The sequence below is a fragment of the Momordica charantia genome, assembly GCF_013281855.1.
Source record: "Momordica charantia cultivar OHB3-1 chromosome 11 unlocalized genomic scaffold, Mcharantia_2.0 BLBB01000011.1, whole genome shotgun sequence".
Taxonomy (NCBI): Eukaryota; Viridiplantae; Streptophyta; class Magnoliopsida; order Cucurbitales; family Cucurbitaceae; genus Momordica; species Momordica charantia.
The window spans coordinates 14,359,033-14,379,321 of NW_028275159.1; the positions used below are offsets into that span (position 1 = coordinate 14,359,033).

The window sequence follows — 20,289 nt, forward strand, 5'->3', positions numbered from 1 at the left end:
TTGGATCTCCAAGAATACAAGGAATAAAGACAAGTTTGGAATTTGCTTACAAGTAAGAAAAATGGTAAAGAGTTTAAGCTAAGGCAAAACCAACTAAAGAACCAGGGAATCCTAAATTATGCTAAGAAAGAACTCTAAAAAGCCTGCAAAGTGACAAGGATGGAAGGAAGCTTGATGAACTGTGTTGAATGAATGCTTGAATTTATAGGCAACATGCAGTTGGTTAGGTAGGTGAGAAAAATGTTCTCTATCATTGTCATCCAACCCCATTGACTGACTCATTCTGCTTCAAACACACTCTTCTACACTTGGTTGACACGTATGGAGGTAGTGAACTCGTCAAAACACTTGGTTGACACGTATGGAGGTAGTGAACTCGTAAAAGCACTTGGGAACTTGTGTTTCATTAAGGGTAAAAACATAAGAAAATAAGCCCGAGGTAGGTGCTTGACACCTCCCCTGATGCCCCTACACAAAAAATTTCAATTTTTCTGTTAATTTTCCAACTCTAAAGGATGCTAAAACTTAATATTTGCATAAATGGACCATGTTAAAGAAGAATATACAAAGATAACATCAACTGGGCCTAAAAGCAAGCCAAGACATACTAGTTTTAAATAAACAAAGTACAACATCATGATTTCAATCTTTTTTTACCCTTGTAACTAAGGGGTAATCAGGCTCCCATTGGAACTCGCCTCTACGCACTTGTTTTGATATCACCAGTCTCTCCAGAAGAGCTACATCAATTTCCAACTTCCCAGAGATCACCTCCTCGTCATCTACCACCGGAGCACTCTGCAAGCAACTTTGTAAAAAAAAAAGAAAAAAAGTTTGGCTATTGAGAATATAAGTTAAAATCCCTACTTTTGCATTTGTTTTGTGATATTTGAAAAACAATAATAATATTTTTGTATTATAATATCTTTTTATTCCAAAATTTTTTATTTAAATTTGTAAAATAACAATTCGCTTGTAAAAAAAAAAAAGAACCAGTATTGGAAAATGAAAAACGTTATTAAATATATATGTGACATTTTTATTTACTCACTAAAATAATTTGGAGGTACAGGGAATCGAACCACGTACCTCTCGCATGCGAAACGAGCGCTCTACCATATCAGCTACACCCCTTAATACATTTTCAAATTAATTTGTACCAAAACAAATAAAGTATTTCAATTTAGTAATGGCCAAATTCATGGTAGTCTAATGAAAAATGGTCATAGGTTTCACAATCTTAAAACATGGCCAAACACCTGCTTTTACAAAAATTATGTAGGGTCAAGTTTCATATTTACCCCACCCACATTAGCCGTCCCTTGTTTCACGGAGATTACCAATGTATCATTTATCCATTTTACCCCTCCTATTACAGAAGCCATAGATTCTGGTTCAACCTCAAATTTGAATCCCTACAATGAAATTAATTTTAATTATGTTTCAAACTAATTAAAATTCTATCTCTACCCTACATAAACCGAAACTACGAAACAAAACTAATTAATTCCACGACATCATCTTAGTTCTAACTACTTGCCGATTACACCAATTTAACTAACCATACTATTCGTTTTAGTATTTCGTTCACAGTTCGGAATTTTAAATTACACAACTTTGGAATTCTAATCAAGTAATGGAATTGCTAATAGTTATAATTTTACATGGAATTTGGGGGGAGCATAACAACTACAAAGACTTCTAAATCTTACAGGTTCCAATTTCCCACGATTCCATCCTACAACAACTTGTTTGATGCATCTCTAAAGATTTCCCTTTTCAAGAAGAAAAGAAAATTTTGCACCTCTCTTTATTCAGAAATGGTGCAAGTAAGTCAATTATTATGAGTCTACAGTAGACAGATGTGTGGTCTAGGCGCTATTAATTTTGTCAAATGACATGGTAAGCGACTAATTTATAGTTGTAGGTATAGACGACCCTATAGATAGTTCCACATACAAAGGGAGTAAAAGAGTGAATGTCACTCAAAACTAGTCACCTCAACGAGGAGAAATTTAATTTCATGGACCCTATTGATTTTGATTATGCCCCTCCCAATTTCATGTTTGAAGAACACTATGTTTTCTAAAACAAGGCAGAACTAAAGAAGGTTGTTCATGCAATCGCATTAAAATGTAGCTTCCAATCCAAAACTGTCAAATCCAATAAGAAATATTTGGTCGTAAGGTGTGTTGATAAATCATGCAGTTGGTACATTGCAGCCCCTCCAAACGACCTCTGAACCTTAAGGCAACCCATATAGGTCTTGTACACTCGTACTACATGTTGCCTTTGGTTTCATCCTAATTCGATCCTTGTACACCACACACCCTTGCCCATAATATATCTCATTTTCCACGAACCTTACTATTCTGTTGGTAAAATCTTTTTGTGTGTGTTTTGAACAAATTGGATTTTGTACATTGTTTAGAGTTAATTTGGTTTTTTCTTACTTTTCTTGCTTATTTTTATTTTTCTTTGATTGCTTAGCATCAATTTGCATATTGTAGTTAGTCCTTATTCATGAGAGCATTAGGCTTGAAGGATCACTAGTAGAAATTCAGTTTATCGTGACATTTTTTTAATGTCACAAAAATCTTTCGTGACGTTTTTAACGCCGTCACGTATACGCCCATCACGAAAGGTATACGAGACGTTTAAAAAACGTCACAAAAATTAGTACACGTGATGGTTAATTACCGTCATGAAAGACATGGACTTCCATGACGTTCATAAAACGTCATGAAAAATGATTTCATGACGGTGATACAAGGTCACGGGAAGACCTTGGACAGGGAGGAAAGATCACGTGACATCCTTTCTTGACGTTTTTTAAACGTCACGAAAAGAATATTTCGTGACGGTCGATAATCGTCCTAAAAAATATTTTTGTGACGGTTTAAAAACGTCACTAATGATTTCATTTTGTGACGATAAAAAAAAGTCAGAGAAAATGTATTTAATTTTGATTGTAGATGTCGCGTAATAGAAATATCATATAGTCAAATTGTCGATCGAACACGCAAATATATTAATTTAGATAACAAAGTTGAACCATATTAAACATTAACAAGGAAGCTAATATATTAATTTAGAATATACTAGTATTCTCAAACACCTATTACAAAATTACATAATTAAACATGTTCCCTACACACCAACCCCGACAACGAAGCTCATCCATCAATTACTTGCATTACTAATTGTCGACGTCTTTGGGGTCGTGAAAGACCTAATGATAAAACAATACCCAAGTTAGATAAATGAATAACAAAAAGATAGATAAGGTAAGAAAGCCACTTTCTAAAAAAAACGTGTCTATCTATTAAAAATTGCAAATGATCGTGATATTTGCAAATAACTTTCTTAAATAAACACACTAGGAGCCTATCACAATAGTATTCTTTGCAAATACTATTCCAATGTCACAGAATTGATTAAACAATTTTTTTTAAAAAAAACCAACCTACGTACACTTCTTCTGTATCCTTTAGTAATGTAGCATAAAATATCATAATTAAACAAGTATCACAATGATTGAAAACGTACAATAATCTTCTACAACACTACAAATAATCAACATTCATATTATTCCTTATCAACTTACTCAATAATCTGATAAAACAACCAACATAACGACCAAAGAAAGATCCCAATAGAACAAGCGCGATTAAAATAAACGACATGCCTACACTTCTTCTACATTCTTAAATTACATGGCACAAAATATCAATACAATCATAAGGTTTGTAAACGTACAATCATGTTGTAGTGAAAGTATCAATAATCAGTATTCATAAAACTCTTATGTACTTACACAATAATATGATACGATAACCAACAAAATGACCAAAAAAAGTTTCAAATAGAACAAAAGCGGTTAAAATAACAAAATAACACAAACTAGCTAGTATATCATAATGATTGAAAACGTGTACATTCCTCGTCTAACGACACTATCTATAATCAGTATTCAGTTTTCCTTGTGAACTTACTTTAAAATCTGATAAATGTGCTAAATTAGCTATAGTTACAGCATATAACAAGGCCGATTCAGAAAGATGTAAGATTCAAATGCTATGGTATGAATGATGACAAAAAACAAGTTAATAGCTTACCTTTGTTATAATGGAACTTTGACAACATATGTAAGCTCATCTGGACGTGATCCGACAAGATAAAAAACCCTAACAACTTCTCGTTCCAGTGCGAAGCTTGCTCCTGTCATATAAAGCAATGATAAGTAACTTAGGAAAAACAAGTTCTATTTATTAAAGGGTGCCAAGGGTCGAAATGATATTAAATAGACAAAAAATACACTTATAAAAAATAAATCACCTGTAAACGACCATAATATAAAATCAATACACAGTTAACTCCTTTTAGTGCCTATTTGTATTTGCATGCCTCAACACCTAATTTCATTAATATTTCTTCCCTTTTCGCCTGTTTACTAGTAACTGTATTTGTGCAAAAACTCACATCACACTACTTGTTTTTGTTTTTAAATTTTTTTGGTATACTATTTTACTATTTCAAAGTTTAATCTTAGTCCATGCGGATTTGACCTTATTTTATACTAAAATTGAGCGTTATAGTGTATACTTGCACTAGTTTTCATGACAGTTGTGGACACGCAACACTTACTGGAAGTATATGGTTGTTCAAGTTTTAATAAAGTGGTAAGTCAATACCGATATCGTCCTCTGGATTGGGTTTCTAGATTACTCAAGTAGCTTAGATACTTTTGTCTAATTTTATTTAGAAAATCAAATTCAAATGTTGAAATATGATTAAGGTAAATCAACATAAAATATTAAAGAAGGTAAAGTCAAAGGGAAGAACGATTCTAGGGAATAGATTTCACCTATTGAATTTGTGGACCAATTACTTAATTAATCAAGATTGAACAGTTATTAATTCTATAGGCAAGAACACTTAAATCTTAACTGCCTCTCCCGAGTGCAAGCTAAGTCTCCTTACTAAATTACGAAACTAATATCTCTATCTTGTTTCTATAATAAGTAAAGACTTTAATGAATAAGTCTCTTAACGACCTCTAAAGAAATTCCAAATCTCCCGATCTTAAAACCCCTTCAGTTATGAATCCAAGTTCTCAACTCTCAACCACCTCTCCCGAGCGTAAGATTGCAAGTATAAGATCAATTAAACTTTGGCTAGTAGATTAAAGGCATGAAGTAAAAAGAAATATAAATAGAATAAACAGATGCATTCAATCAAGAAAATCAAACAATCAATCCATAAACGTCAATGGCTACATTAATCCCTAACACAAGGAAATTTAGCTACTCATATTTATGATCAAACTAGAAAAATAAAATAAAAGAGATAGGAAGTGAATCTGTTGTGTTTTATCGTCCCGACTCAAAACTGTAGCATACATAAGACTCTTAATTGTGTTAAAATTAAGGAACATCTAACATCATTAATGTCAGTAGGTGTCTTAGGTGAATCATTTAATAGAAAATTTAAAATGCTTTCCAAATGGTGTATTGACTTCCCTATTCTAATGCATCTTTAATCTTTTAACTAGTCTATTTATATAATCACGAGACTAAAACAATTTTCTTTCTTTACTATCTCGTTTAATATCCATGCCAATATTATGTTTTGCTTGGCCTAGGTCTTTCATTTCAAATTCTTTACTAATAAGCTATTCTAACTTGTTTAACTTATAAACATGCTTACAAGCAATCAACATATCAACATACAAGAGAAGATACAAAAAAACTCATAACATGAAATTTTCTTAAAATAAACACATTTATCATGTTTACTTGTAGAAAAGTCAATAGATAGGATGTAGGGATCAAACCTTTGTATTAGTTTAGGAGATTGCTTCAAGCCATATGAAAACTTCTTTAGTAAATAAACCTTCCTTTCTTGTCCATGAACTATGAATATAGGAGGTTCATCCATATAGACAGTCTCCTTAAGTTCACCATTCAAGAAAGAGGTTTTGACATCTATTTGTTCAAGCTCGAGATTCAAGTGAACAACAAAGGCAAGCAAAATTCTAATAGACGTCCGTCCTACAATGTCTGATAAACCTTCCTTTTGAGTGAAACATTTGACTACTAATTTAGCCTTAAACCAAGGTTTACTCTCATCTTCAATATATATTTTTAACTTAAAAATCCATTTACGCTCTTCTATTTTTAACTCTCCAAGTTTGTTGACCAAAATCTACGTGTTATTTTCGTTTAAATAATCAATCTTCTCTTTCATTGCAGTTAACCATTTTTCTCTATTCTCATCATAGATATATTGAAAGTGGAGGTTATAGGTTTACAAACTCACTGGCAACTGAAAGGACATAGGATACTAAGTCAAGATAACCAGACCTGGTAGGTGGCCAAGTAGTTCTCCTAGCTCTATCCCTAAACAATTGATAATCCATAAGGTCTTGAATATCTTATTCTTCCTTGTCCCTGGGAAAAACAACTTCATCAGGTGGTATATGTCCAGTGTAACAATTGAGGGACAACCTCTGAAGAAGTGTCAGGAGGTGGAAGAACAGTTTCAACAGCCTTAGGATTTCAAATAGGGTTAGACTTCTTAGAGTCATCAAAGACAATACCTCTACTAATAGTTGTCTTAGCACTATCTAGCTCTATGCAATTGAGTTTGTACCCCTAACGCCTTCGAGGTACCCTAAAAAGATACACTTCTTAGTGCTAAGTTCTAGCTTTCCTATTACTATGAGCATGTGCTAGCTAAATACTAAGAAACACGTAGCTTAGATAAACTAGGGGGATTACCATGTCATATTTTCTCGTGGGCTTTATAGTCTATAGTAGTAGAGGGACTCCTATTTGATAGAGATAAAAAAGAAAACTACATATTATCTGAATCAAAAGTAGACACTATATATTAACTAGTCCTATATAGGTTTTAAGTCCCATTATAATGAAACAAATTAAATTGGAACTAAGCTTAAAAGAGAAAATAAACCAACATAAAACTTAAGAAACAAGAATGATAAATAATGTTTAAGGAAATATTAAATTAACGCAAAATTTATACCGGTTCATCCAAAGTGAGATATGTCCAGTTCTCTAATACGGTTGAAAGTTCCACTAAAATGTCAAGAGTTTACAAATGCTCTACAATGATTTTCTCTCAAAGAAAAATGCATTGGAATCACTCTACAAGCTTCTTGAAACTCTTTAATGTTCAAGTACCTCCTATCCAGACAAGCATTTCTATGATTTTCTACAACATAATTGTCAAGATTGTCACGTTGTCACGTAGTATGAAAAACACACATGAATCCATCACTCATGTGCCAGCAGTGCTCTCAACTGCAATAACTATATCATTATGCATCTGCTTAGGAACAACATTTGAACCGGTTTCGTTCCCTCAGTTTTATTTTGAGCCTTGCAATTCATCTTTCGATATCAAGTCTTTCCATAATTCCAGCACTCTAGCATGTTGTTTTTTTACTTAATTATGTTGTTCTTAATTTGTCTCAATTTCTATAACCTTTGTTAGTATTTCTTCCTCTATCTATAATCAATGCTGAATTAGAAATAGAAGCGATATGATACGAGCTAATCTATGGGTAAGCCCACTCCATGTTAACAATGTAATAAAGAAAATATTCAAAGTATCGTCCTCCCAAGGACTCTATGAAGAACAGTTGAATTGATTTAAATTTTTTTTTTAAAGAAAATGAGGGTGAGAAGGAATATTAACTTTGTATAATCAAATTGAATAAAAGATAACAAAAAACAAACAAGAGAAAACAATAACAAAATTAAAACAAAATATGACGTTAACAAACAATGAAGAGAGTAAGGTTGAACTTGACGAATCCTCATTTTATATTATATGTTGTAACAAGTGTCGTAGCATGCTAACGACTTCATCGGCTAATTTAAATCTGAGCAATCAACTCCACTTACTGTCTCTCAAGGATCCATGGAGTGGTTACTAAACAATAGGGATGTAATCGGTTTGGGTCGGATCGGTTTTCGGGAACAACCGACCCGAACCGAATAAGTTCGGGTCAAAACTGACCCGAACCGAAACATTTCGGGTCAAAACTGACCCGAACCGATTTGAATTCAGTTTTTTTTTTCCATCCCTCGCATCTCTTCCTTCTTCTCCCCTCCACCTTCTGATTTTATGGTTTTTTTCCTTCTTTTACATGAAACCTAAATCTAAACCCATGACTCCAAAATCCATATTTTCTTCTATTTTTTCTTTTTGTAAATGAGGGAGAAAACAAAACCCACGAAACTAATTAAAAACAAAAAACAAAACCCATGAAACCCTCTGTATTGCCAAAATTTCATAAAAAAAACAAATGAGGGAGAAAACAAAACGCACTAACTGATTAAAAAAAACTTCCTTTTTTCCATGTATAAATTCCTTCTTCCTCAGCTCCCTCTTCCTTTTTTTTCCCTTACAAATTCTCCGGCCAAGTCCGCTGCCGCGACCATGTTGTTTATGCAAGGGTTTGCACAATGGTTCTTCACAAATCAAGCTCGAACCCGATCTCCGGTCCCGACCTGAACACTAGAGTGGACCTGCACAAGGGAGTAAGCACTCCGACGCTCAAGTCAGTATAGGTCGGACTCTGTATTTAGTTCGAGGTGAGATTCGATACCTGAGCGTGAAATGAAGTCCTCTATTTATAGGTGGTGGTTCCGACAGTACACATGACCGGCGGTTATATGTCTTTTCTCATATCGGACCTGTCGGGTTCCGAGCAGATCGAACCACAACCAGGTCGAACCTTGGCGTCTATACTTAGCCTTTTTGGTAATGGTCAAACTCGGTCACCTCGACAGGGCCGAGGTGGGCCTGGGCAATTATTGTTATTCAATCCTTCAAACTCCAGTAAGTGTCCTCCACGTGTCCCTGGTATTTTTATCCCCAAACACATGTCCATCATGAGCCACCTCTACGACAACCCAAAGAAACCCAAAAACTCCATTAAATCCGAAGATGAAGAAATTGGAGGAAGAAAAATTAGAAGAAGCAGCTTAAGTAATTTAATCGATTCAAAATCATCATCATCTTCAAAATTTTCAATTTCAGGTTTTAGAACTCCACCGGCTCCAAAATTTTATACAAAAAACAGATGACGATCCAAGGCCGCATGTCGCTGTCGGTAGAGAGGGTTGCCACCGGTGGGTTGTTCATAGATAGAGAGGAGAGGGACGCCTAGGCGCGGTGTCGCTGTCGATATAAAGGGTTGCCGCCGGTGAGTTGTGCATGGAGAGAGAGGAGAGGGACGCCTGGGTTGAGTAGTGAAAGGGAAGAGGAGGAGGAGGAGGGGTGCGTAGGTATGAAAAGAGGGAGGCGGCTGCGCTTATGAAACCCTAATATCGGTTGAAACCGAACCCAACTCAATAATATCGGTTCGTTCCGTTTCAGTTCAGGTCATATTTATTTTCAACCGAACCGACCCAATTCGATTCGATTCGATTTTCGGATCGGTTCGGTTTCTTTCACCCCTACTAAACAATATCATATCTTTATGTCTTCTTCTAGCAACCTTCCACCTTTGCTGTTCCACCCATAAGATTTTACAAACTTACTCAAACTATCTCTGGATCTAACTTCCTTAATTTTATATCCCTTGATTCAATTCTTTAGATCTACCCTCCTAGGCTTGATTGGTTATTTTCACACAATCTTTTCTATTTATATTCTCCATAAGCACCACCAAAGATTACTTGTGTAAGTAGAACTTTTCTTTTCTTTTCTTTTGCATATTTGTTGATTTGGCAAATCGTAGTGCTTCAACATTTTAAATGTAAGTCATGCTCTGTCCTAACTACATAGCAAGACTACTCCCAACATTCCTTAAAGCATTTGAACTTAACATAAATCATTAATACAACCTCAAAATATAATGCTTTAACCACAAATGTCTCAAATCATACAATACACTCCCAGTTTTATAAGTACTTCATTTTAACTAAATTATAGCATCATAGCTTCTCATATCTTTGAAAAACAATGGTTTAAATAGAGGATTTATTAACTCTTTTCAAAAGTTATCACGATACCAGAGTTCTTTCTGCAAATTAAAGAGTTGCATCTCTCACCTCTTAAAATTTCAATTCATCGGTTTCACAATAATTTGAAAGAGTTGCATCTCGATCATGAGCTCCCCAACTATCAACAAAGATCTAAATAACATAATAACATTAAGTTCATCACTCAATTCTAACTCAACAAGTAGCCGTTTATTAATTAACATGTGAAGATCATTTAAATAGGGAGCAACATATGTACTTTTAACCATTTTTAAAGTAAGGATTTTAGTTGCGAGGTACACCTTATTATTTATCGTGGTTTTTTGTTTATGTTGGCTAGGTATTCATCAACCTTTCATGCTCGTCTTTGTCGCAACACTACTTTGACAAATTTTTTGTTAATGTCAGGCATGTTGGATCCGTATGGCAACACTATGGGAATCAATTTTAAGGACAAATCAAATAACTAAGTAAACTTTTTAAACAAAAACAAATCATGCACAATTAATAGCAACTCAAAATAAAGATTAAAGATGAGCACAACAATTATTTGTAATAAAGGAAAATATACTTGAAAGATAAATTGCATGAAATAAAAAGTTTATCGATAAAGAAAATGTTACGCAAGAGATTTATAGTGGTTTGGCCAACTCCGGCCTACTCCACTCTCCGATCACGTCTCTATTGGGTTTGGTGTCCTTAGCTCGTGTATTTGTAATTTATGAACAAATTATTTATTCAATAAAGAGTTATCTGTAACGCCTCGCGTTACTCAGGTTAGCTTGCCCTGAGTTCCGGAAAATTTTATAACAAATAGAATGTGGTGGACCTTTTACTATTATGGGAGTTTCGACTGCCACTTTTCCTTTTAGTTTTTGTGTGGAGTATCGTGCCAACGTCTTACCGAAATTTTGTGCCGTTCTTCCAGACAATGCCTCCCCGTCATAGTATGAGATTGCGAGCTGACGCCGACCCCGCTCCCGGAGGTGAGAACGGAGCGGATCCACCGCCCCCTCCTGCTGGGAATCAGGCAGGAGTAGTCCCTCCATTTCCTCCAGCAGCAGCTCGAGAGCGGGCAGATCGTCCAGTTCCCCCAGCAGTTCCTCAGGTGAATCCCCAATTGATATTGCTTGTGGAGGCCTTGCAAGCAGTGATCAGTAACGCCGCAGGGGTGGGCGGGGTCCAAGCTCCGCCACCCCAACACCTTCATACACCCCAGAGCGAGGCTCGCTTCATCAAGGATTTCAAGCGCTACGGACCCCCAACCTTTGACGGCGAGAGTGAAAGAGCGACTGCAGTGGAAGAGTGGATTAGAGAGTTGGAAGCCCTTTACGCGTATCTTGGTTGCGAAGACCAATTCAAGGTGAAGGGCGCGGTTTTTATGTTAAGGGGCGAGGCCCTGAACTGGTGGGACTCAGTAGCAGCGGCAGAGGATTATGCGAATGTACCAATTCCGTGGGCAAGGTTCAAGAACTTGTTGTACGACTACTACTATCCGGAGACTGTGAAAGACATGAAGGAGGCAGAATTCCTGCATCTAGTCCAAGGAACTTTATCGGTGGCACAGTATGAAAGGAAGTTCACGGAACTCTCCCGTTTCGCTCTAGAGTTGATTCCCACTGAGGCATTAAAGATCAAGAGGTTTGTTAAAGGCTTGCGCAAGGGAATCAGAGGCCCGGTGGACCTCCAGCGACCCACCACCTATGCTGAAGCGGTTAGGGGCGCCTTGGTTATGGATAAGGATGTTTCCAACAAGGCCTCACCCCTGCCAGAGGTCGGATCATCTTCAGGTGTGAAAAGGAAGTTCCCTTCGACTTATGCCGACCTGGTATTGAGAGCACCCCAGCGCCAGGCTCAACACCAGGGCATGCCGCCAGTATGCCCCACCTGCCAGAAAAGACATACGGGGCAGTGCTGGACAGGAAGTAAGGGTTGTTTCAGGTGCGGAAGAGAGGGGCATTTTGCAAGGGAATGTCCCATGTCGGCCGCAAATACACAGAGGTTGGGTCAGAGGATTCCACCACCAGTTTCGACGCAGGGAAATAACCAAAGGGCTCGTGTCTTCGCACTTACTCGCAAGGAAGCGGCGGATGCCGAAACGGTGGTCACAGGTATTTCTTCTTATTTCTTTTGGGCTTTGTGTGTGAGCGTATGTCCTTATCTTTGCATTGTGGTCTAGGTACTGTTTTAGTCCATGATGTGCCTGCGTATGTATTGTTTGATTCGGGGTCAAGCCACACTTTCATCTCTTCTACGTTTGTTCGTCAGGCAACCCTCGAATTAGAGCCGTTAGGGTTTTTGTTGTCGGTTTCTACACCATCAGGGTCGATTTTGATCGCTAGCCAAAAGGTGAGGGCAGATGAGTTGTCTTTTGATAATCAGACTCTAAGGGCAAGACTAATCCAGCTGGACATGTAAGATTTTGACGTTATTGTGGGCATGGATTGGCTAGCTACCAACCAAGCCAACATTAATTGCTCGAGAAGAGAAGTCTCCTTCCAACTACCTTCGGGTCGGAACTTTACTTTTAAAGGGGTTACGGGTAGAGTCCCAAGGACAGTATCAACGTTGAAGGCAAGACGCCTGTTGCAGAATGGAGCTTGGGGATATTTGGCCAACGTCGTCGACGTTAGTAAGACTCTACCTAGTATCGACTCCGTTCACGTGGTCAGAGAGTTCCCAGATGTGTTCCCCAATGACCTTCCGGGGCTGCCCCCTGTTCGTGAACTGGATTTTTGTATCGACTTACCACTCGGGACAGCTCCCATTTCGAAGGCACCGTACCGCATGGCTCCAGCGGAACTTAAGGAGCTTAAGGCTCAGCTGGAAGAACTCTTAGACAATGGCTTCATTCGCCCGAGCGTGTCTCCTTGGGGTGCCCCCGTGTTGTTTGTGAAAAAAAAAGATGGATCTATGCGACTTTGTGTTGACTACCGGGATCTGAACAAGGTAACAATAAAAAATAGGTAGCCCCTTCCTCGCATCGATGACCTCTTTGACCAACTAAAAGGAGCAAGGGTGTTCTCAAAGATAGACCTACGATCGGGGTACCACCAGTTGAGAATTAAAGACGCCGATATACCTAGGACAGCCTTCAGAACCAGGTATAGACATTTTGAGTTTACCGTTATGTCTTTCGGACTCACTAATGCCCCTACGGCATTTATGGATCTCATGAATCGAGTTTTTAAGGAATTTTTGGATCTGTTTGTGATCGTGTTTATCGACGATATTTTGATTTACTCCAAAACGGAAGAGCAACACGAAGGACATCTGCGGCAGGTCCTTACCGCTTTGAGGAAGAACAGCCTGTACGCGAAATTCTCGAAATGTGAGTTTTGGCTGGTTAAGGTGGCTTTCCTTGGCCACATAGTCACCAGGGAAGGTATTGCTGTGGACCCGGCCAAGGTGGAGGCGGTCAGTGGTTGGCCAAGGCCTCGCACAGTGACAGAAATCCGCAGTTTTCTCGGCCTAGCCGGCTATTATAGAAGGTTCGTCCAGGATTTCTCTCGGGTGGCGGCACCATTACTCAGTTAACCCGCAAGAATGCTACGTTCGATTGGAGCGACGAATGTGAGAAAAGCTTCCAAGAACTGAAGGAGCGTTTGGTCACGGCCCCAGTGTTAACAGTACCGGATGGGTCAGGAAGTTTGGTGGTGTACAGTGACGCTTCACGAAGGGGCTTAGGTTGCGTTCTGATGCAGCAGGGAAAAGTCATTGCCTATGTCTCACGTCAGTTAAAGGTACACGAGCTTAACTATCCCACCCATGACTTGGAGCTTGCTGCGGTAGTTTTCGCCTTGAAGATATGGAGACACTATCTTTATGGGGAAAAGATTCAGATCTTCACCGATCACCAAAGTTTAAAATATTTCTTCACTCAGAAAGAACTTAACCTTAGGCAGCGGAGGTGGTTAGAACTGGTAAAAGACTACGACTGCGAGATCAATTACCATCCGAGTAAGGCAAACATGGTGGCCGACGCATTCAGCAGAAGAGCAGCAAGCGTAGCTCCTCTGGTAGTACCTCCTGGACCAGTGTTAGATGAGTTGGACCGTTCTGAGGTAGAGTTAGCGGTAGAAGATGTTTCGGCAGTACTGGCTCAACTCTCGGTCAAACCCACCCTAAGACAACGAATCATCGCTGCACAAAAGGGAGACTCCAGTCTGAGCAAGGGTTTCGGGATGCTGGGCCAAGGAGATTTTTCCCTTTCGGAAGATAAGGCCCTGCTCTATCAGGGGAGACTGTGCGTACCAAGAGTTTTTCCTTTAAGGAGGGATTTACTAGCCGAGGCTCATAATACCCCATTCTCGGTGCACCCTGGGAGTACCAAGATGTATAGAGATCTTAAGAGACACTATTGGTGGCACAATATGAAGCGTGAGATTGCTCAGTTTGTTAGTAGCTGTTTGACGTGCCAACAGGTGAAAGCCTCCAGACAGAGGCCCGCCGGGTTGTTGCAACCTTTAAGTATACCGGTGTGGAAATGGGATGACGTAGCCATGGACTTCATTACAGGGTTGCCGAGAACGGCTAAAAGTTTCACAGTGATTTGGGTGATTGTGGATCGCTTAACAAAGTCTGTGCATTTCATACCAGGCAAAGCCACGTATTCAATAGAAAGGTGGGCGGAACTTTATCTGCAAGAAATTGTTAGACTCCATGGCATACCAGTGACCATAGTGTCAGATCGGGACTCCCGTTTCACGTCAACGTTTTGGCGGAGTTTACATAAAGCTCTGGGGACACGACTCGATTTCAGTACAGCGTTCCAACCCTAGACCGAGCGTCTGAACCAGGTCTTGGAAGATATGTTGAGGGCTTGCACATTGGATTTCGGTGGTTCTTGGGACAAACACCTGTACTTAGCAGAGTTTGTATACAACAATAGTTATCAGGCGACCATTGACATGGCCCCATATGAAGCGTTGTACGGGAAAAAGTGTAGGTCGCCGGTGCATTGGGATGAGGTCGGTGAGAGAGTCCTGTTGGGACCAGAATTGGTACAAGAAACTAATGGTGCCATCCAAAAGATTAGAGCAAGAATGCAGACGGCCCAAAGCAGACAGAAGAGTTACGCTGATATTAGGCGAAGGGCATTGGAATTTGATGTCGGTGACCACGTTTTCCTTCGTGTGGCACCAGTGAAGGGAGTCCTACGTTTTGGTAAGAAGGGAAAACTTAGTGCAAGATTTATTGGTCCTTTTGAGATCTTGGAGCGCATCGGACTGGTCGCTTACCGGTTGGCCTTGCCACCGTCGTTAAGCGCAGTGCATAACATGTTCCACGTGTCCATGTTGAGGAAATACGTCTATGACCCTTCCCACGTCTTGGATTACGAACCACTGCAGGTAGATGAAACATTGTGCTCTGAAGAAGTACCCATTAGGATCATAGCAAGAGAGACCAAAGTGCTGCGGAACCGGGTGATTGATTTGGTGAAGGTCTTGTGGAGGAACCACCAAATAAAATAGGCTACCTGGGAGAGAGAAGACAAAATCAGGGCCCATTATCCTGAATTGTTCGAGCAACGAACTTTCGAGAACGAAAGTTTTTGAAGGGGGGAAGTCTGTAACGCCCCGCGTTACTCAGGTTAGCTTGCCCCGAGTTCCGGAAAATTTTATAACAAAATAGATTTTGTTTATTGATTTATTGATTTATTTCATTTTTTATTTTATTTGATTCACCAGTGATCTTTATTTAATTTAAGTGTGGCATCTCGACTAGTGTGTATTGTTACAGATTTAGTGGTGAGTTAGTAGCGTGTAGTATTTATTAAGTTATGGTTTAGTACGGATTCCGCTATGTGACACTTGCTCTGGGCCATTGGACCAACTACGAAATTATATTATTGGTTTTGTTAACAAGGAGTGATTGGGTAAGTGGGCCTTAAACAAAAGAAACTAGCCCAAGTGAGTTATATGTTGCAAAACAAAAGAAAAAGGGGAATTAAAACAAAACAACCCTAGCCCATCTTGTTCTCCTTCCTCATCTTCTTCCACCCTTCCCTTTCGTTTGAAGTCGCCAGCCCCCCATCCGGATTTCTTTCTCCGACGAAGCAGCACCGACGACGGCCCCTCAGTCGGACAGCAGCAGGCGCGGGCGTCGGCAGCAGCAGGTGCGGCGTCGGGCAGCAGCAGCGCGGCGTTGGGCAGCGGCAGATGGCGGCAGCGTGCGACGGGCAGCAGCGGCGTGCGACGAGCAGCGGCGGCGCGTGACGTTCGGGCAGCTGCAGGCGGCATCGATACACGTGGGGCTGTTTTCGCGGCGTCCCTTCTCTGATCCAACGAGCCTAACAACCTCGAATAGCTTAGATCCGTGAAACCCGGTAACTTTTCTTTGACCCACATTTGTTCGAAGTTAGATTTGGATTACCCACATCCAAACGAAATCGATTTGGAATACCCACACCTAGGAGAAGTTGTTTTGTAGTAACGGACATCAAAACGAAGCCGTTGGAGGTCGTTTTGGGCACTTTTCGCTGCTACAAAAAAACGTGGACAGCAGTGTTCTGGTGGTGTTCGGCGATTATCTTCATCCGTTCGAAGCCCGATTTACGCTACCCACACCTTTGCAAGCTAGATCTAATTTACCCACACCTACACGAAGTCGTTTTGCGGTAATGAGCCCTTTGAACCCTCGTAGAGTCGTTTTCGAAGGCTGAACAGTACATTTAAATTGCTTTATTTTTCTGTTTTTGGTGCTTAGGTGTGAGATCGACGCAAACTTAAAGACGTGGTTGTGTAAGTAGCACCAGGGGGCGAGTGCGTGCGTTATTTAGCGTTAACAGAATGGTTTTGATGCTGTTTTTTCTTTTTCTTGTGAAAATAATTTAAATGAGCATGTAGGGATTGTTAGCTTGATTTGTGAATTTCTAGCGATCTTGTTGCCGTCTTTCTATTACTGAACACTTTTGAGGAAACATGCTTCCTGTTTTTATTGTTGTAGGTGACTAGTAGGTTCTAAACTGTTGTAGTTAGAAGTAACTGGCTCATGACGTTTTGCAATTGGGATGTAAATGAAATGCTAGCGTGGTTATACCGATAATTTAATTCATATTGTTCTGGTTGTGAGCTGTTGGATGTATTTTGTTTATTACGTGGAAAAGCATGCTTGTAAACGGTGCCGTGATTTAGAATGTGGGAGGTTTACTTGTAGGTGGTCATGGAAGGGTTAGTGAAGTGGTGAAGGGTGAAGGGTAAAAGGACGGGTTGATAGTCCGTTAGCCATGGGTGTTCTGACCTGAAAAATGCATATAAATCGCTTGGAGGTTCAAAGCCTTGAGTAGTGACCTTGGGAATAAATGACAAGGCCGAACGTCAAATTTCTGTAAACGGGTATTGGGGTCTTGGGGATAAATGTCAAGGACCAATACGCTGGGAAGTCATCGGTACCTTGGGAATAAACGGCAAAAACCGATGCACAGTTCAGGCCTTGGGAATAAATGGCAAGGCCGAACGTCAAGTTTCTGTAGAGGAGTATTGAGGCCTTGGGGATAAATATCAAGGGTCAATGCGACTCGAGGAGTTAGGCTTGAGGGATAAAAGTAGAGTGGTGCTAGGCCTTGGGGATAAATGGCAAGGTCGAACATCAAGTACTGTAAAAGGAGGGGGTACGGTAACTTGGGAATAAATGTCAAGAGCCTTCATGCCTCGAGAAGTTAAGAAGGGAGTAACACAGGAGGGTGTGGAGGAAGGTTTAGTACCACGAGACAAGGGCTAGTGAATCATGGGTTGTGGTCTTGGTAGTTCCGACGCATGGTTGTTGTATGTAAATGTCAAGTTATTGTCTGCTATCTCTCACTGCTTATTTGATTGTCTTGCTATCGTTTTATTCTTTATGCCGTGACTGTGAGCATGATTTTTGTGCTAGTTAGGAAGTGCTACTTACGGAGTACCTTATGTACTCACCCCCTTTTTACCCTTATATGTTTTCAGGTGTGAACAGGGTCGACCGCGGTGATGACGTGGAGAGGGCTTGACCGAGGAAGGATCACTAGCTTAGTTAGTGAGGATAGAGGGAAGGGTCGTTGGGTACGAGTAGCATTGAGATTTATGTTATTGCTAGGTGTGAACCGCGGAGGAAATTTTGTATTCTTTAGAACTACTTTATTTGTTATGGATGTTGTTGGTAAACGCGTCACTGTCGTCGTGGGAGTTTAGGTGTACGCTTGTTTTATTTATTTATGAATTTTTGCCACTGAGGCGGATGTGAGATGTTTCTGTTTTTAAATTGCCTACGGAGGGCGAAGTCCTGACGTTTTGTGACATTTGTATTTCTGACAGAACGTATGGGAGTCGAAGCTTTATTTCGTTTAAATTATTTTCCCAGGGAATTGCTTATCGCGTATTTAGAGTTAAGGCTAGCCAGGTGAATTATTTAGCGTTGCCTAGGATGTTATATAAAATCCTGGGGCATTACATATCTTATTATTTCTTTGCATTACTCGTATTCCAATAAACTAAGATCCAAGGTTATTTAATGTAACTGGAACAGTATATATTTGATATACAATATATATTTAACATACAATGTACATATTTGATACGTGGTATATAATTGATATACAGTATATTTAATATACAATGTATATATTTGATATACAATATATATTTAATATACAATATATATTTTTGATATATAGTATATATTCGATATACAAGTGGATAATGTTCTAGTAATAACCTAAATGGTCTATAGTACATAGATAATGTTGGGTACCTTATCCGGGTAACGTTATGGATACGACCTATTTTATAATAGTTACAAACGACTTTATCCAGGTCGTTCATGTAGAGACACGCGAATGGAGGTATCCGATACAATGAGTTTGTATAAAACTGAATTGTGAAATAATTAATCATTGGCTCTAACACCGTTAGTCAATAGATTTCTATCTCATAGGATGACCAGGTAATTCAATAATCCTGAGAGAGTTATGGACTCCGCCTATAAGGGATCGTCTTTTGATTTATATGGGTGAGAATGGCCAGAGTCGCCGACTCAATATTCCTACCATTTTGGGGACGAGACCTAGCAGGGAGCTGGGAACATAACTACACGAGATGTCATTTCCGACTTTAGGGTAAGTAGATGAGTGTTATCTTAAGTGCTGACTTCGAGACTTGAACAAGGGCCCCACCCTCTTACTGGCTGGAGAGGGACTTCTAGTTATTGGTCGAACCATAATTGGGTTGTTCATTAGAGAAGTAGTGGCATTTAAGGAGCAAGATGTAACTCAGAGGTAAAACGATAATTTGATACAGCTATAGTTACGAGCACCCGTGAATGATTGACTTGTCAGTAATGGTCGTACATCCATGGACACAAAAATATTATGCAGTGAGAAAAGTGCAGCAGCGGGTCTTTAGAGGAGTGACCCACAGTTAATAGATGTTGATTAAATTGGTTAATGAGTTTAACTGATTAATCTCATATCATTGGAGCTTTTGATCTGTAGGTCCATTATGTCTCATTGCTAGCTCACAATGGGTAAAATGAGGATCAAGTTTTTTAGAGAATTTGAAATGTTCAAATTATATATCAGGGAATGTATACAACGTATATTATGATACATTATATATATAGTTTATTTTTTAATAAAGAATCAAATTAAACTATATGTTATGAGAGAAATCACAACGGGTAAAACTGAAATGTTCAAATTATATATCATAGAATGTATATAACGTATATTATGATACATTATATATATATATATATAGTTTATTTCTGAATAAAGATTCATTAAACTATATGTTATGAGAGAAATATTTGAATAGGATTCAAATAATTAATGTGAATTGGATTCATATTAAAGTTGTAGGTTATACAAGAGAGATGCATTTGAATATTAGTTTTAATTAAATATGTGATATTTAATTCAAAGTTAAATAATTAAGGGAAATTGTATTGGGTAGCTAAACTTTTATATATATTTACAGAAATGTCAACCACTTTTGTATTTTGCAAATATGGCAAAATATTTGAATTTTTATTTTCGAAATTTTTATTATTCTAGTTTTACCCTTATGATATCTGATATATACCCGATGTATATCTGATATACGCTCGATGGATGTATATTTGATATACGCCCGATGAAAGTATATCTGATATATGCCTGATGGATGTATATCTGATATACGTCAGGTATATGTATATCTGATATACGTCCGATATATCTCTTATATACTTCTGATCTACATCTGATGTATATCTGATCTATCTCTGATATACATTAGATGTACTTATTATACATCTAATATAC

At 38.8% G+C, this 20,289-nt stretch overlaps 1 long non-coding RNA gene across 1 annotated transcript; it reads left to right on the top strand.

The window, feature by feature from the left end:
- The first annotated feature begins 16,254 nt into the window (after positions 1 to 16,254).
- On the top strand, positions 16,255 to 18,205 carry LOC148208155 (uncharacterized). The gene is made up of 3 exons (XR_015789045.1): positions 16,255 to 16,638; positions 16,728 to 16,762; positions 17,957 to 18,205. It is a non-coding gene; the product is annotated as an uncharacterized LOC148208155 (long non-coding RNA).
- The last annotated feature ends 2,084 nt before the right edge of the window (positions 18,206 to 20,289 follow it).